The following is an 18,655-nucleotide window of genomic DNA, read 5'->3' on the forward strand; positions in this document are numbered from 1 at the left end:
TCTCGCTGGCCAGCCGTCTCCTGCGAGTATTATGGATGTGTCAGAAGCCTCTCCCACTTCAAAGCAGATGCCTAGGATCAGTTCCTTGTTGAGGCTCACACACACACATGTATCTGTTGACATCTCAACTACTTGAGAACAAGAAGTATATCAGACTTGATACCAGTCGCTGGCATGCCAGGAACAGATATGTGCTTGGTCATTCTTGGCTTTTGACCAAGTGTCCCAAGACTGAGAGGGCTCTCCAGCCAGTCAGCCTCTCTGTGAGGTCTCTCTGGTCTGTATGTCAATGGGCTCCTGCAACCTGGGAATGCCACCTGCAGTCTCCTCCCCACAGTGCTCCTAGCACATGGAACGTTCTGACGTTTTTGTGAACTAGAGAAAAGCCCCTCCTGGGATACATTAGCACAAAACTGCCTCCCACCATAGGCCAGGCGGGCACTTAGCACTTGGAGAATCTCTGGCACATGCCACATGTTGTCCTGGTCACTGGGAAACAGAGTTGCACCTCAGAGACTGACTGTCCAGTACAGTGGGAAGAACAGGGTGAGACAGAAAAGGAGGGGAAGGAGGAAGAAAGAAAGGGAGCCTTGAGTGTTGTTCTGAAGCTCTCAGGACTCATCCTTTCTTGGATTCCTTTAACCCAACGTGACTCACCCTGCCAGAAACACAGGAGATGCCGTCCCTCCTCGTTCTCGTCTCCCCGGTCAGCTCAGCACTGTGCTGGTACACACCAGTTCCAGACGTGGAGGTTCCTACAGGCAGGCTGCTCAGCAGGGGGAGAGGACATCATGCTAGGCTCCTCTGTCCTCAGAAGAGGACACAGGATGAGCAGACACAGACAGGCATAAAATAACCAGGGGCCTGTTCAGGAGAGGTGTCCTGGATGAAGCAGTGGCACTTCAGGCCGAGTTTGCCATCATCTTGCCTCCCGGAAACCCACCAGGCAGAGTCCTTTTACCTCACAGCCGTCCCTGAGCTGTACCTGGAGGAGGCAGGCATCCGTGCAGGTTGAGACCTGCAGTCCTGAGGTGTGGGTGGAGATGGCTGACTTGTTGGTAGGAACGGAGGCTATCGTGGGGAACAATTAGAATAATGTTTACTCTGACCATATGCAGTTCCAAGTACTTGCCTTGTTAATTCATGAAAATGACTCTTAAGAAATAGACTCGTGAAAATTCAAAAACTGGCCAGAAGTCACAAAGCCAAAGAGTGGCTGAATTAAGATTTGAACTCAGTTTATGACTTGAGAACCTGTGGTCATAATAGCAAACATCTCAATGTTTGATGAATGAATGAAGTCCATGGGGAGGCCATTGGGAACCGGTTTAATGGATTCAGAGTTAGTGACTTGGCACTATGGTTGTGTGTGCCAATTTCCTGTGATCCTTTTAGTGTGAGCACAGTTTTCCTATGAACACAAAGGACCATGATACTTCGGTAATACCACACTGCCCTGAGTGAACTTCCTGCCCCTCTAAGCTCTGTGTCAGTGCAACACTCAAGCCCCTGACTCAGCATCTGCACCTTGCTTCCAGGTGTTTGTGGCAACATGTTTGCTTTCTGGCACCTGTGTAAGCTTGAGAAAAACTGTATCTCAGTTGACATTCAAACGCTGTCTGTAAGCTCTTGACCCTCTTAGGTCAAGTACTGGTTTAGCCATTACTGAGTATCTCCATGCCAGGTGTTGTGCTGGACTCCAGGGAAGAAAGTTGAGTGAGGGCTTCCAGGAACCGCCAGTCCAGAGAGGCACTGTCCAGTACATTGCCTGCAGGAACTGTTGGAAAATGCTTTGATATGGGCCGTATTAAACAGAATTGGACTTTGTGTCCTGAAGACAGTACTTGGGAGTTCATGGTTAGTTATCAGCAGAGCGGAGATACAGTCGTCTCTCCATGCAGCCACGTCTGCAGTGAAGCAGGGCCGTGTTGTGTTGAGGAAACCCATTTATTTAGGAATAGCTGCAGGGAAAGCAGTGCCTGGCACAGAGTATGTACAGAAATGTCTCTTCAAGGCACACGCTGGGGAAAGGGAACGTGCGATAGAGCTGGGTGTGAACCGGAGCCAGACCTAGAGGGCCCTGTCCTGCAGTCGGATTGAAACTTCGGCTCAGAGCTGTGAGGCCACTGCAGTGTCGGATGTGATGTGACTAAGTGTGCAGCTGCTCATACACAGTGTCTCCCCAGAGGTACCAGTATCCTGTGAGAGACAAGCAGTAATGGGCTGGAATCTGGGGCTCCGAGGCCCTCAGGTGGAAGTCAGCCAGTGGTGGCATCTAGGGGCTTATCAGGACCTTGGCATGTTCAGCTGGGTAGGGGACAGCGAGGCCACGGGTGAGCACCCCAGCCATGGTATTGCCAAGCTTCCAGGCCTCAGAGAGTAGTAAAGGCCTGGGATGACTTTTTCTCTTAAACTAGAACCTAACAAAAGCAAACATGAAATTTCCTACAGAATATAGTTACTTCACAAACAAAATCACAAGTGAGGCTGACGTTCCTGTTCAGCGGTGTTTATAGTAAATGAATATGATAGGGTATGTGGAGGGGTCCCAGATGCGGGGGCAAATGTCAGTTCATGCGTCTCACGTGTCCTTTCTGCACCTGCCACGTCCCAGCTCTGCTGCTGGCTCCAAGCAGCAGCGTCCCAAGCCATCTGCATCCAGTGATGCATATGCCCTCTGCAGTACCTCCTTGCCATGGTGCATTTAGCTCCCTTAAATCGGCAGTTTTTCATGCTGTTTCTCTCCAGTTACCAATGTCCTGTGGAAGACAGAGGAGGTAACAGAATGTCATCTGGCCAGCCATCTCCTAAAACGTGAATATGGCTGGGTTCAACCTTTGACACACTCGTTAAAACCGGAACGGACCAACGGGACTTACCTGCTCGGTACAGAGGTGATGCTTGCCCCTCATTCTCCCTTATCTGCTCCAGTGCTGCAATTTTTGGTACACACCAACATAAAACAAAACCACAGATGCGCATCTCATGCAGGCGAGCCAGCCGATGACCTGTGGGGAAAGCGACATTGTGGTAAGCCCCTCTTAGCACAGAGGAGGGATCCCAAGGTGGGGCTGGAGCAAAACAGGGGAGTAAGACCACTAGGATCTGATGGTGGGAGAGGCATCCTGGAGCTGAGCAGAGTGACCCTTGGGGATGAAAGGTTGCTGTCCTCCTGCCTTCCCGATCCCTCCATACTCACTAGGCCTGGCTCCCGGGACTCAGAGAATGTTCACAATGGTCCCTGAGCTGTGTCGCTGAGAGGCTGCCATCTCTCCAGGGGGAGACCTGGAGAATCCTCAGGTGTGGGTGAGGATGGCAGGCTTGTTGGCAGGCAGCGGGAAAGGGGGCTTAGAAGGGAGTGGAGCCCCTGGCGGCGGGCGGATAGGGATGAAGAGGGTAGAAAGTGCAGCAAGGAGTGGTTGGCCTGGGTGCTCGGCAAGGATCGGCTTTGCAGGGTTTGTAGGTACAGTTGGCAGGGATGCGAGAAGAGCCCTCTCTATTTATGGGAGGGAGATGGCTGGGGCGGAGAAAGGTGCAAGGCGGCTGTGCCCCAAGAGTCGTTGTGAGGCTGTCAACGGAAGGAGCAAGCGGAGGCAGGCGGGCCGGACGAGGTTGACGGCAGAGAGGCGTGGGCGGTGGGTGAGGCTTCAGGGCGAGCTTCAAAGGAGGCTGAGGCTGGGGAAAAGGCACAGGAGGTGGTGGAGGCTGTCGTTGGCCTAGGCCAATGGGAGGAAGCTTTCTGGTCATCCTGGATGAGTGTTACTGCTCTGAAGTAGAAGCAGTAAAGAAGCTAGGCCCCCCAGCTCTGGCTTTTATAGCCGACAGCAGGGCCCCTCATTAATGTATCATCCTTTGTCTGATATGACATGTTTGTGCCCCTCCCCTTCAGTGCAGGGGGGCGGGGACGCACCCACCAGGCCATGGTGTCTCAGGGGAAAAGTAATCCAAACAGCAAAGAGAAGAATGGTCTGTAATGCTGGAACCATACTGAATCCTTCTTTCTTTCCTTTTCACAGCTGGTTAGCAAAAGCTACTTCTGCGCTTGTGACTAATTAGAGCGTCTGTTCAGTTCAACAGATAAGTAGTACTTGCCGGGGAGTTCCTGAAACTGGGCTTGGGAAAGTCACCTGCAGTTCCAGGTTGTCTCTCCCTCCCTGGTCAGCAAGCACGGAGGATTGCATTGATTGTAACAGAATGCAAAGGGGCCGTGTGCCAAAGGCACAATATGCATAGGTCCTGTGTCTCCCCCAAGTGAGCCTCCTCCTGGTAATGAGTACTGGCATCTCTTAACACGGCCCTTGCCTCCTCTCTGTTGCCGTGCAGTAAAGTTTTAGAGCTGCTTGGTTGTCCAGAATACCCTGTTCTGCCCTCCCCGTGGTGCAGTGCAGCCATCAGCAAGCTGTTCACGCGCCACTGATGCCCGAGATGGAGAAGCTGCCCTTCACCAGCGTCGTGCTGTCTGCTCCGGGTTTGCTGGTAGTCACATCCTCCGCGGCCCAGTCTCTCCCTTGCACCCCGAAAAACCTCAGGACACCCTCTCAGAGTAAGGTGCAGTTTCTGAGAAACTTCTTCATCTGTCCTCAGCCCTGTCGTCCTCATTCTGTTTGGCCCTGTTCACAAGGCCTGGACTTCCCATAACTCTGTCAGTCCCGAGCTTGAGATAACAGAGTTTGCCCCTCAGCTTGGCTGAGACTGACCAGAGGCCAGGATGGAGCCGAGGGCACGGGGCTGAGGAGAGCAGCCTCACAGCAGGAATTGGGGAAACGGAAAGCAGGAGTGCCCCAGTCTGTCTGCCTTCAGTGCAGCCTGTTCACATGTGGGTGTCACAGCCAGCCAGACACTGGTGCTCCTGAGGTCTCGTGCAGAGTGTTTCCCATGCATGAGGGAGATGCGTGGTCCACGCCATGGTCTTCACCACGGGTTTGTTTTCTTGCTGTGAACTCTTGGGAATTTTTCCATTGTCCCTTTGATGCCCCCACTCTGTGACCTGGTAAAAAAATGGAAGCAGGCCAAAATATTTCCCTTCCAGTTGTGTTTTCCTGGACCCACCACAGATTAGATGTCGTGGTTACATGGTTACTGTGATTGTTGGCACTTGTGTGGCCCTCTGTGACTCTCCACATCAGGTGTTGTCAGCACACTGTGTTTTCTCACCTTGGGTGTGGAGAGAGTTTAGTTTTACTGCTAAATGTTCTTTCATTATTGGAATGATAAGCTTTGTGACCTTAATTCCATTTAGTCTTGAAAGGTTCAATTTGATGACATCCCTTGTGATTTGTTTTACATATCTGTCACTTCTTTCAAATTGCATGTTCATTTACATTTGAGTAGTCCATTGTCCACTGTGACATCTTTGTCCAGGAATTGGTCTGGTAAAAGCCTAGTTTTCCATGGTCAGTTCATGTTTCTCTTATGCTTCTTTAAGGCTCCACCAGCTCAGATCTCACTTCTTCATATGGGCATGTGATACATTTCCTGAACTTTTCTGTTTTGAGCCCTTCTGTTGTTTCATTGGGCACTTGGAATTTTATGGTCACAAAAGCCATCCTGAAAGCACAGTGACTGAGCCTCTCGTGTGACCTGTGACTACCTGGAGAGCAGGAGGTTCTCTCATTCTTTCATCTTCAGATGGAAGATTCTCTAGGAAGACTAACATTAGAGGTATTTCTTCATGTCTGTATTCATTCATTGGCAAGTAAAAACAAAAGCGCTGTCCCTCGGGTGGGGTGAGTCTGTCCAAGCTTCATATGGCGGATTCGCACATGGGTCAGGCCTCTGATCTCTGAGATTGGTTCTTCCCCCCTTACCACGTCCCCAGAGGCAGGGCTGACCCTTGGTCTTGGTAGATGTCCACCTGCAGGCCCTGCCTCTGCGCTCTTGTTCCATGGTCCTGTGCTTCTCAGCCTTGGCGATAGTGACGCTTGGTGTTGAACAATTCATTGCTCTTCTCCACAGGGCCTGTCCTGGTCACTGCTGACCTCTGCCCCCTGCCCGCCAGTAGCGTGCTTCTTCCTGTTCCTTTCCCCACCAGCGAGGTCCACACAGTGCCCTCTGTTGTAACTGTTTCCCTACCCTGTGTCATTATCCGTAGGCTCTCCGCTCCGGTCTCTTCCACAGGGCAGCCAGTAGAGCAGTGTTTGTAAGCCAGAGCGTTTTGGCTGCTGTGTTGGATGCTTTCAGAGTTCCACCTTGTTCAGTGCAGAGCTCTAGACCCTGATCATGGTGCAGGGAATATTAATCACTCACCCTGCCTCTGCCTCGGAGCCCTCCCCTAGTCCCACCACAGATGGACACTCGCAGGCAACCCCTGAATTCTCTCCTGTGCCTCAGGAACAGGTTCCACACTTTGAAAACAGCGAGATTTTTCCTATCTCTGTCTGGTGTTGTCATTTCTTTCTGTATGGGATATGCATGGCACCCTGAAGGGGCAATTTAATGGCATTCCTTTTGTAAATTTAATCACCGCCTCCTGAGAGCCCTGGCATTTACTACAATCCACACTGAGCATACTAAAGAGTTTAAATACTTGTTTACAAGGAATTTGCAGCACGATCTATTCTCCCACCCCAAGCCTGGTCTATAGAAGTGAGAAAAAGCATGTATTGGAAGACAGAAAACAGGTGTGTAACTGCAGGGGTGCAGGTGGGAGAGCAGGCTGGGCCCTTCAAAGCCCTCACAGGTGACACAGGAATTCCAAGAGAAAGGATAGAGATTGAGAGCACAGGAGAGGAATAAGAACAGGAGAAGTGTACGCGGAGGTTAGGGGAGAAGGTATACGGGTGGGGAGGAGTCTGGGCTTGGTTAGGAGGTCAGGGGTCTTGCTGTACACACTCCTGAGCAGCAGGTAGCAGGGTTCACCCTGGTTGCACAGACCTTGGAAATAGAACACACAGGAAGCTCATGAGGCAGTTGTGGGATTACCCTTCCCAGAGTCAGAGCACACTGTCTCTCAGGGCACCTGAGCTTGAGTGAGGGGAAGGCAGGAAGCTGGGGTAGCTGGGCCCTATGATGTCCTCATTTCCATCAGCGTTGGAAATGGGCACCCGGCGCTGGCAGAGGTGAGGGAGGTTGATGGACAGCACCAGGACGTGAGATAGGAGGGGTCTGCGTGGTGGTGATGGGAGCCTCCTGGGGAAGGTTTTCCTCCAGTGATCTCCTGGTGAGGGGAGGGCGTGTCTATCCCCAGACACTGCGATACTCCCCCGTGCTGTCACCTGCACAGTCAGGCTGAAAGTGTTCAGAGCCTGCTCACCTAGCCCATCTCTTTCCATTCTTTCTGCCTCTTACCCTGTCAGCACCCGTGTTTCTCCCACGTCTGCCTCACATGATGTAAACTTGACAGGCTCGGGCCATGGAGAAAAGGATCTATATCCATGCTACTCCTAGAAGACGTTATTGGACTGAGTGGGTGGGGCTGCGAGATGGGAGTCACGAGTGGGGTGCTGCTGTGTGCTCTGTGTTGTTCCTGTAGGCATCAGGACCAGTTAGACAACAAAGAGAACGTGGGCAATTCCCTAAGTCTCCAGCGGAACTGAACCTGAGCCGACGCTCTGCCCGCTGCTCTCTTGAGCCCAGGTGAGCACCTGTGCCTCCCTGACATACTGTCTTAGTAGTTTGGCCTCCTGGAGCCTAGAAAGTCCAGGGTCGGTGCCAGGATTAGGGTTCAGGTGCAAGCCCTAATCTGGGTCATCACTCCTGGGTTGTGTCTCCTCCTCTGTGAGAGCATTATCCCATCATGAGGGCCCCACCCTCAGGACCTGAGCTAAGTCTGATGACCCCTAAAGACCCTCCTCCCACTACCATCCCATTGACGGTTAGGGTTTGGACACAAGAACTTGTCTGGGTAGACAAATATGCTGTCCGTGACTTGAGTGTTTTCCTACATTCAGCCTGAACGTCTCAACAGGAAGAGGGAATGTGGCCTCTCACAACAGTCCTGAATGTCTGAACAGCTCTGCCTGACAGAAGCGTTCCTAAGTCAGGCCGAAGTTGTCATCTTGGTAAGGTTGATATCTAATTCTGCATTTGGGGGCTAACACAGGCAGTCTTCTCATAGTCTTTAACAAAGTCCTCCCCTCCCCTTATCTCCCTGTCCTTCTCTTAAAAATGAGTACTGTTGTGCGTAAATACTGATTGAGTCCCTACTGTGTGCTTGCCCAGGTGATTGGCACTGGAGGTACAGTAGTGGGTAAAATGCAGTCCCCGCTTTGACAACACACCACAATCACCCTGATGGTATCAGGGAGTGGGAAGTTTGGGGGGGGATTGAAACAAGCTAGAGCATGCAGATGCAAGAATGTTGAGGTGACATCCCCAGATGGGAGGACGGCTGGGCAGAGGCCAAGCAAGTGAAAGAGCTGACCTTTAAGTCCACGGGTGACCAAAGTCTAGAGTAGTGGAGTTCATGGCACAGGAACTTGGGTACAAGCTTAGGTGGCAGTTGATGGACAGGAAGGACTCCAGGGTGGCTTTGTGGAGGGAGAAAGGGCATCACAATAGATGGTGTTGAGAATCAGGAGGTGAGATTTGCATAGGGCCCACTGAGCTGCCCATTCTCCAAGGAGGGATTTCAGGTGGGCAGTTGTGTGCGTGGACTCCAGGGCAGGAGCAGGGGCAGGAAGAGAGAAATATGGAGATGTGTTTATGCCACAGGCTGGTTTCTTGGGCTAGATGGTTTCATATCCTGATTCTGCTGTTGACTGAGTTACTTGGCCTCATGTTGGGCTTAGCAGATCTTAGAAATGAAGAGCTCAGAGCGGACCAAGAGTTCACACAGATGCTCTGAGATATCAGAAGCTCTGCCCTGTACTGACATTCCTAACACCGTCCACACCAGGTATTCCCTCCTTCCCTTCTGCCACAGTCAAAGGGCCCCCTCCTCTTATTTGTAGTCTGCTTCCCACCCTTCCCTGCCTTGCCCCTTGGTTTCATCTGCCACCTTCTGTACTTTGATCCCTCTCTGTGAGTATGAATCAGTGAGTTCCCTCACATCAGCAGCAAGCCATAGCCTCTGATCTGGATCCCACATTGCCTCCACGCACAGCTCCTGGACTGGAGACCTCCTTTCCACCTTGTGCCCATGTTGCCACCACTCTCCCAAAGTCTGATTGTGGCTATTAAGGGGCATTGCAGATCTGGTCTTCCTTGACGCACTTGGGCTCACAGGCCACCCTCTCTTGGAGACCAGGTCTCTGCCGGGGTTCCTGTGCCACCTGCCGCCTTAGTGGCCCCTACGTCTTTGGATTCTGCACGTGTTGTGCTGAGGCTGCTTCAGCTCCCTGCAGCTTGGTCCTGTCCTCCATCCAGTGGCTGCATATCCAGCAGATGCTTCTGGCGGCACTCGGATTCATCTCCAGGGTTTTCCCCTCACCTTAAGTACATCAATCTGACAGACATGGGGAAGGTCCCAGCCTCAGCCAGAGACTAGAGCCTTCAGGAGCTGTCCTCTCCTCTTTGTCCAGACCTCACACTCCTGTGCTGCCCGTGTCCGTGAGGGGCGCTGTCACCAGGCCGTAACTCAGACTCAGGACTCACCCTTGACCCTCTCTGTCTGAGCCAGCCTCAGTCACTTACCTGTACCCTTAGGTCCCACCCCCAAGAGCTGCCATCTGACACCTGCCTCTCCTGCCAGGAAGCACCACCTGGGTTCCAGCTCCCCCTGTTCTTAAGTTGCAGCAGTCAGCAGCTTCCTCTTCCAGTCCAATCTCCGCCTGCACCCAGAGTGACGGTTTCCAGATGAGGGTCTGACGCCTAGTTCATGTTTTCTCGTCTCTCATTGAGAATACCACCCCCTGCCCTGTTTATAACTTGCTTTGCTGGACGTGTCCTTGTCTGCCTCACCTGGCCTCGTTCCCACCTTCCTGACCTCATGTGACCGTTTTGCTGCAGTGGCTGCCTACGGTGACGAGGGGCAGCTTAGTGTGCCTGCCCTTTACTGTGCAATCCCCAGCCCGTTCCTGCGGCTGTAGCCGAGCCTCTGTATGTGAGAGATGGGGGACTTTTGTGGTGAGAGGCCATGTGCTGGTTGTTCCTGCTCAGTGACCTCAGCCCTGCGCTCTCCATTCCCGTCCGTGAGCTTTCATGCTGATTCCTTTACTTCCTGAAGTCTTCTATAGCTTTTTTAAGTTTACTGATAATTTTTATCATTCAGGTGATTGTTTTAGTACATTTATGGTTAATGTAATTATTATTGTAATTAGGTTTGAGTCTGTCACCTTACCGCCATTTGTTTTCTATTTGCCCTAAATATCCCTTTCTAATAAAAGATTTATTTATTTGAAAGTCAGAGTTACACAGAGAGAGGAGAGGCAGAGAGAGAGAGAGGTCTTCCATCCATTGGTTCATTCCCCCACTTGGTCACAATGGCCAGAGCTATGCCAATCTGAAGCCAGGAGCTTCTTCCAGGTCTCCCGTGCAGGTGTAGGGGCCCAAGGACTTGGCCATCTTCTACTGCTTTCCCAGGCCATAGCAGAGAGCTGAATTGGAAGTGGAGCAGCCGGGTCTTGAACCAGCGCCCATATGGGATGCCAGCGCTTCAGACCCAGGCATTAACACACTGTGCCACAGCGCCAGCCCCTGCCCTAAATATTCTTTATTATTCCATGCTTCTTGCCTTCTTTAAGGTTGCAAATTCTTTTTAAATTTTCATTTTTTATTTATTTTAAAGCCAGAATGAAAGAGAAAGAGAGCAAGTTCTCCCATCCACTATCTGGTTCACTCCCCAAATGACCACAGAAATGTAGGACTGGGCCAGGCCAAAGCCAGGAGCAAGGAGTTCAGTTCATGTCTCCATGTGGGTGGCAGGGGTGCAGATTAGCAGGAAGGCAACGTCTGTCGTGGAGCCTGGACTGAAACCCAGGAACTCTGAGGTGCGAGTGTCGCAGGTAGCATCTCTTAAAGAGTTTGTCTGCACTTTGCCTGTCTAGCCTTGATAAGTGGTAGACTCTAAGAAACAAGGAAGAGATGAATGTTTCCTGTCTTACAAAGATTTATTAAGAGTGACAGAGAGACTGCTGTGGCCCGGGAGAGCAGCGGAGGATGGCCCACGTGCTTGGGTCCTGCACCCCATGGGAGACTGGGAGGAAGCACCCAGCTCCTGGCTTCGGATCAGCGTAGCACTGGCCGTAGCGGCCACTGGGGGAGTGAACCAACGGAAGGAAGACATTTCTCTCTGTCTCTCTCTCACTGTCTATAACTCTACCTGTCAAATAAAAAAATAATAATAAGTTAAAAAAAGAGTGACAGAGGGAAAAACAGAGATCTTTTCATCCTCGGGTTCATTCCCCAAGTGGCCGCAGAGCTGGGGCTGGACCAGGCAAAGCCAGGAGGCAGGAGCTGCAGCCAGGTCTCCCACATGGGTAGTGAGGGGCCATCTTCTGCTGCCTCCCCAGGTGCATCAGCAGGAAGCTGGGTTGGAAGCAGGGCGGCAAGACCCTGACCTGACGGTGCAGTGTGGGGTGTTGCTGTCACAGATGATGCAACACCTGGCAGCGCTGGCCCTGTGCAGACAAGCTTTTAACAGAAGGCACTGGGGCTGACAGGGTTCTTAGTTCTGTAAATGGCTCCATTCAGTAGGGAAACACATGATAAGGTAGCTGCTGCCACTCCTGTCTCCCTTAGATCTCTGTAGTGCTTTCCAGCACTCCTCGTGTGCTTACAGAGAAGCAGTTTCCAGGCACCAAGTAAGGCAACTTCTTGGCAATCCCTATTTTGGTGATGGCTTCCATTCCCTGGGGAAACACATGGTGAATTGAGAACATTCTCATTCATGTCTGTCCTAGATCTCAGTGTCCTAGAAGGGCAATGCACAGACACTTGAGGTATACAGACAAATGTAAACAAGGCAGTAACCAGCAAGAAGGAGCTAAAATGACCAGCACCTCCCACACACACTGTACGCACGTGGAATGGGCTTCTCTTTCCCTTTGGCCCATCCAGACAGCATCTCTAGCCCCAGGGCAGGGCCTTCCCCACCAGCAGAGGACGCCCCTTGGCGCCTCGGTCCTCCAGTACACACCTGGGTCTTGGAGTCAGGAAGAGACAAGGGAAGACAGCTTGGGGTCCCAGTGAGAAGGTTTCCTGAGCTGTGCAAGGCTCCAAAGGATGACTGGGAGAGGAGCAGGCATCTGTCTGGGTCTGTGCCCCCCAGCACAAGGGCTGCCCTGCCACAGAGAGAGCCAGAGTCACAAAGACACTGAGAGATGAGAAAGAGACAAAGAGAAGTCAAGACACAGACTCAGGACCTGGGACTCCAAAAACTGTTTTAGTTTAATGCATTTTAATATCAAAAGAAATAAATATTAAAGAATACATGATAAAGTGGCTTGGATTATACTTGTTTTATACCTATACAGGCATCTTCTTTCTGATGGGGCAAGCCCCCCCCCCCAGGCTGAGGCTCCCAGCAGAGGAACTTGAGTCCTGGGAGAACGAGGCTTGGCATGGAGGGTGCAGACCAGCCCCACAGAGAAGGCGAGCCCAGACGTGGCCTGTTTTTACTAACAAGAAAAGGAGATGGAAAAGGTGAGTTTCCTAAAGGAATGGCCTGGCCTACAGGGTTGTTAGAGCAAGGGCTAAGGCAGTGTCTGGGATGCAGCACAGTAGGTGCAGGAGGGCGTCCCCCATTGCGGTTTGCAACCCTGACAAAGACTGCATTCCTGCAGCTTCCCCTGGGTCACTGGCAGTCTGGCCCCCTCTGGAAAGAACGCAGCAAGATCTGCCTTCCTGGACCATCTGAAGAACAAGCTCCAGGGGTGATCTGCCCCATTCCTGTCTTCCCCTTGTCTGAACCCTACACTACAGCTTGCGGTCTCCAAGCCCTTCCCCATCCAGCTTCCTCGCCCCATGTGCCAAGGTGCCAGCCCCTGGAGCACCATAGGCAGCCCCTTAGCAGCTTGCCTGGCATCTCAATTGGACCTTCACAACGAGTAGCTGAAAGTGCCACCAAGACTGAGTCAGGAGTACAGCTCTCCCCCAAGCCTAGTGGATCTCTTGGAAAGAGTGATTCAGTCTGAGTCTCTCTCAGCTGCCATGTTGTATCATGGGATACACAGACACAGTCAGATTGAGATCTGTGTCCCTCCTCCTGGCTGGCTTATGACATCACAGATATGGTAATATAATGTGACCCAGGAGTATGCCTGTCCTTCTCATGACTGACATGTAATATATTATGTGTGACACAGATGATGTGGACCTGAGTTCTTAATTTCTTTTTGAAGTCCTCACACACACAGAAATAAGAATTCAAAGCATCCATATATATGTGTGTTTGTGTGTGTGTATACATACAGCACAAGTGAGAACAAGATTTATTTTACAATTAGAAAACATACATTCACTGCTCCAACATGGGAAGCAGTCCATACTGCAGACTCATAGAATAACAATTGCTTAAAGTAGCACTCTGACCTCAGAATCAGACCTTAAGGCATTCTGGTCTGGCTGAAAAGCCCATGAGAGCATTTTAGGCATGGAAAGCCAAGACTCTGGCAAAGAATATCCTACATGAAGGACCTCTCTTTGTAAGACCTCAATGGAAAGAAATCATCAGAGAACGAGATACTTTTCTCTGAAGGGAGCAGAGAACGTCCACTTTGCTTATGGCCTTGTCTAAATACTGATGGAGTTTGTGGATTCAAAAGGCTTCCATAGCCTAGGCAGCTCATGTCAAGAGCCTCAGGTGATCACTGATATCACACATAAGTGTTAATTATTAAATTAACAAGAGTCACTGTGCACTAATTTCCCATGCAGGACCTCTGTCATCAAAGAGTTGCATTATGAGAGTTAATAGTAAAACTTGTTCTCAAGGATTTTTTTTTCATTTTAGTGTATTAAGTGGAGGATATTCTTATGTCTCATGAGTTTTAGTTACGCTTAAGTGTCCAACTCCATTGCTTCATTTCTTAGGTGCTTCCTTGATTAATGATAAAACTTGTTCTCAAGGACTTACTTTTTTTAATGTATTGAGTGAAGTATATTCTCATGTCTCATAAGTTATACTTATGTCTAAGAGCTTACAAAAGGTGTGTCATTCTTGCATGCTTCTTTAAAGTTAATTATGTTTCTAACAGAAAGTGAAATTAACTTCCAGATGCAGTGACTTTGAACAGCCTTTGTCTCAACTGTTGAGGAACAGGTTGCTTTTTTTTTTTCTCATGCAAATTGTTGAATTCTTTACTTAGTACAGAATTGGTCTTCTGTGGATAAAGTTAATTGAAAATGGATGATCTTAGTGGAGAATGGGACTGGGAATGGGGGAGGGAGGAAGAGGGGTGGGAATGTGGATGGGAGGGCAGGTATGGTGGGAAGAATCACTATAATCCTAAAGTTGTATGAAATGCATGAAGTTTATGGCTGGCACCATGGCTCACTTGGCTAATCCTCCACCTGCAGCACTGGCACCCTGGGTCCTAGTCCCAGTTGGGGTACTAGTCTCAGTTGCTCCTCTTCCAGTCCAGCTCTCTGCTGTGGCCTCGAAAGGCAGTGGAGGATGGCCCAAGTACCTGGGTCCCTGCACCTGCATGGGAGACCGGGAAGAGGTACCCAGCTCCTGGCTTCAGATTGGCACAGCACCGGCCGTGGCGGCCATTAGGGGAATGAACCAACAGAAGGAAGACCTTTCTCCCTGTCTCTCTCTCACTGTCTATAACTCTCTCTCTCTCTCTCTCTCTCTCTCTCTCTCTCTCTATAACTGTCTCTCTATCTAACTCTGCCTGTCAAAAAAAAAAAAGAAGAAGAAATGCATGAAGTTTGTATTCCTTAAATAATAGTCTTTTGGGGGAAAAAAAGAAGAAAACATACATTCACATGAGAGTGTGGGCCATCCCAAATGAGGAAACACCCATCATGAGTGGGCCAGAGGGTTGCCCATGAAAGAAAAAAGAGCAGTACCTCCAGGTGTGGGCTGTGATGGAAAGAGAACTTCATCCCATTCTCAGCCTCTTTTATGAGGTAGGGGATGGTACCTTAAGCAGATAAGCAAATTTGAGGGGGTGGTCCTAGCATCCACCTTGGTCCTGGATGAGACAGGCCCATCCTGGAAAAGTGGGCATATCAAGCCAACAGTTAGAGAAACGTTCCATTGCAGGGCTGCGAGAAGTCCAGCTCGCCTAAACCCAGCTACTCCACAGAACAAGCACACAGGATGACCTCAGGCGTGCACCTCCTCCCTCAGCTGTGTGGTCTGGAAGGCTACACAGTGATAGGCCAGTAAGGACTACTCCGGCCAGCATCCCCTCGCTCAGCTGTCATATATCTTGTGTGACCCAAAGACCCATTTGAGCCCAGTCAGCCTATACTCTCAATCAGCTGCCTCATGATTGTCGCAATGCTTGGGACTAGAAGTAACTCAGATTTCAGAGGGTTTTTGGATTTGTGAATATTTGCATACACATAATGAGACATCTTGGGGATAGGACCTGTTAGGACTTGCTAGGCCCTGGGACACAAATAGTTAACTTCAAATCTGATAGAATTAGGCATAAGTAAAATAACCCTGAAAGTGACATGGTGGAGTTTTATGCCCGAGAATCTGCTGGATTGGCACCAGCTTGTATAGCCCTTTGCCCAGGACATGCCAAGCTGGTAAGACCATGCATTGTAATTTGTCATCTTTGATAAACAGCTGTCAAAGAGGGTCGTCTTCCCATTCAGACCCACCTTACTGCAGCAGATGTGGGTCTCCACACTTAACCAGACTCCTCCCCCAACCAGCTACACAAAATAGGCAGTGCCTGGTGCAATGACACCTGGGTTTAAACCGCATCTGCTATCCAGGCGGGCTGAGCCCCAACTCCTCTTATCTATGATTCTGTGCCTCCTGGAATAAAGTCTTTCCTGGCTTACCTGATTATCTGAGTTCCTTCTTCGAACCCTGAAATCCTAAAGCCTGATAGGACCCAAGTGTAAACACAAAATTTACTTGCATTTCCTCTACAGTCTGCCTGCCATAAGCCTTACACGTTATGTCTAGCGCACCTGAGCTCTGACTGTGACCCATCGCGTGAGGTCAGGTGTGGAATACTCCATTTGTGCACTATGTCGATGTTCAGAGTGCTTTGGATTGGGAAGCATCTCAGGTTTTCAGATTAGGGATTCTCAACCTGGGGTGATGGGCTGTGACCTCGGGGGTGTGTCCCGCACTCACTATCCTGTCACGAGCGGCTGTTGCCTCAACTGGGAACCATCCCCTGTAGTGATTCTCCTCAGTAGTGGACTCTCCGCCAGTAACAACATCAGCCCCGGCTAGCTCACCCCAACCACAGCCCTGAGTTCACTCATCCCCAGTGGTGACCAGTAGCTCACACCCAGAAGCGACACCAGCCCCAAGTTTGACTCACCCCAGAGGTGAGCAAGGGATGGCCTGAGTCAGTAGCAGACTGTCCACACCCTAAGCAGACCCAGTCCTAGGGTCTGAAGTCCGGCCTGTAGCCCAGCTGTTCACAGTGATGACCCAGACACCAAGATAAATCCTGTACCACACACACACACACACACACACACACACACACAGACACACACACACGTGCCCACTCTACCGGACACAAACGGCAGAAGAACATGTGCTATGACAGCTTCCATCAGGCCTGCAGGGGTACTGGGAGCGGGGAGAGAAGAGCCAGGACCAGCCCCCTGCCCCACCATCAGCCTCTGAAGGGATCTGCCACCAGCCCCTGGCCCTCATCAGCTTCTGAGGGGCTCCGCCCATGAACCAGACTGGGACTCCTCTGGGACCTCAGGGTGCTGAAGACCCCAGGAAGCTCGAGCTGCTAGCGTATTCCCTGCACCTGAGAAGTGGCAGCCACATTTCTCCCAGACACAACATGAACTTGGCAGTTTGACGTGCACCAGGCAGTGCCTGCCTCGTGGGCATTCTCACCTAGGACCAGCCCCATGATGCAATGTTAGGGCGGGAGACCCAGCATTATGGGCCGGCAGTTTAAGCCACTGCTTAGCAACACCAGCATCCCTTATCAGAGTGCTGGTTCAAGTCCTGGCTGCTCCGTTTCTAATCCAGCTCCCTGCTAATATGCCTGAGAGAACAGCAGAAGATGGCCCAGGTCCTTGGGCCTGTACCATCCACATGGGAGACCCAGATGGAGTTCCGGGCTCCTATCTTCCACCTGACCCAACCCCAACCATTATAGCCATCTGGGAGGGCAACCAGCAGATGGAAAACTCTCTGTCTCCCTTCCTCTCCCTCTCCCTCTCCCTCTCCCTCTTCCCCTCCCTCTCCCCCCTCTCTGTTACTCTGACTTTTCAGAAAAAAATATTTTTAAGGATGTTAGGGCCAAAGCAACACCTGCTCTTCCTTTGTCACTTTCCTCTTTGTTGCTCAGCATTGTCCACTAACAGGTCAGCAGCCACCTCTGATGAGGTGGCCGGCGTGATGTCAGGCCAGGGCTGTGTCCAGGACCGCAGGGTCTGCATTGCCTCGTGGCCACATTGTTTTGCACACTGTCGGCCATTGACACTTAAGGCTCAGAAGGCTCCTTGGGGCTGACCGGCCTGAGTGCAAAGACCTCATGTACAGCCAGCTGGGGGCCTCTGAGTTTTGTTGGCTGAGTTCCCACTCAAAAGTGGCTGCCTTTTAAGATGTCTCATGTGAAGGGCTGAGCAAGATCCTCGAGAGAGCATTGCGGACGGTGGGCGTGTTTTGCTGGCGGCCTCAGAGCCACGCGTTTGGTTTATAAAAATTCATTCATTTGAGAGGCAGTGCTTCACTCAGATGCCCACAGTTGGGTCAGGGGCCAAGGAGACCAAGAACTCAATCCAGGTCTCCTACGTGGCTGGCAGGGACTCAACTAGTTGAGCCATCACCTGCTGCCTCCCAGTGTCTGCACTAGCAGAAAGCTGGTCATGACCCCCAGGTACTCTGACGTAGGGTGCGGATGTGTCAAGCAGGATATTAACTTCCAGGCCAGTTGCCCACGCCAAGGCCAGGCATTTTTATTCTCCTCATTTCTTCCCCATCTCATCAGCCCACAGCTCTTTAGTTCAGCGGTTGTCCTTGAACGTCAGCCCAGTTGGTTCCCGACCTACTCCTTTTGTTGGTTGCTGTCACTGGACTCCGGAGGCTGGGTAACTTACAAAGAGGTTTATTGAGCTCACAGTTCCGGAGGTCCAAGGGCAAGGCGCCAGCCTCTGCTGACTGAGCTCTGAGGAGGGACTTGTGACCATGTGACTGTGTGGCAGATGGCAGCAGAGCAGGAGCACGTGCAAGCGAGAGGAGACAGGAAGCTGGAGGGACTCTGGCCACAGCAGTCCTCTGTAACCTTGGCTGTCAGCCTGGCCCTGGGTGAGAGCTGGGGCCCAGCTGCGTCCACCTAGATTGGGGCGTTGGTGTCCAACGCCAGTGCCTCAGATTGCGGCTATTCAGAGGTGCTTTGCAGGGGGAATTAAGATAGGCAGTCCCTAGCGTCCCTGTAACCGGGTCCTTCGAAGAGGAGGCAGTGAGGACAAGATAGCAGCTGCGACCCAGGGAAGCCCCAGAGGCAGCCAGTCCTGCCCACAGCTCAGGCGTGGAGGTCAGCCTCCGTAACAGTGAGAAACACGTGCTTCCAGAGCTGGAGCCGCCTGGTCCGTGGCCCGGGCAGACTTCACAGTGACTGTGGCCACGGCATTTTCCAGCCTCCATCCAGGCCACGCTGGC

At 51.3% G+C, this 18,655-nt stretch overlaps 1 long non-coding RNA gene across 2 annotated transcripts in view; it reads left to right on the forward strand.

The window, feature by feature from the left end:
• Positions 1–14,199, forward strand: part of LOC103345644 (uncharacterized) — a 53,388-nt gene extending 39,189 nt beyond the window's left edge. Inside the window, exons 2-6 of one of the 2 annotated variants that reach the window (XR_016227188.1) lie at positions 2,749–2,894; positions 7,472–7,575; positions 7,890–8,000; positions 12,354–12,522; positions 12,663–14,199. This is a non-coding gene — a long non-coding RNA (uncharacterized LOC103345644). The remainder of the gene's footprint in view (positions 1–2,748; positions 2,895–7,471; positions 7,576–7,889; positions 8,001–12,353; positions 12,523–12,662) is intronic. The other variant, XR_515480.5, reaches the window with a different exon arrangement.
• Positions 14,200–18,655: the final 4,456 nt, after the last annotated feature.

This window comes from Oryctolagus cuniculus, chromosome 21 (assembly GCF_051225735.1).
Source record: "Oryctolagus cuniculus isolate XC-2025 breed Fujian yellow rabbit chromosome 21, ASM5122573v1, whole genome shotgun sequence".
Taxonomy (NCBI): domain Eukaryota; kingdom Metazoa; phylum Chordata; class Mammalia; order Lagomorpha; family Leporidae; genus Oryctolagus; species Oryctolagus cuniculus.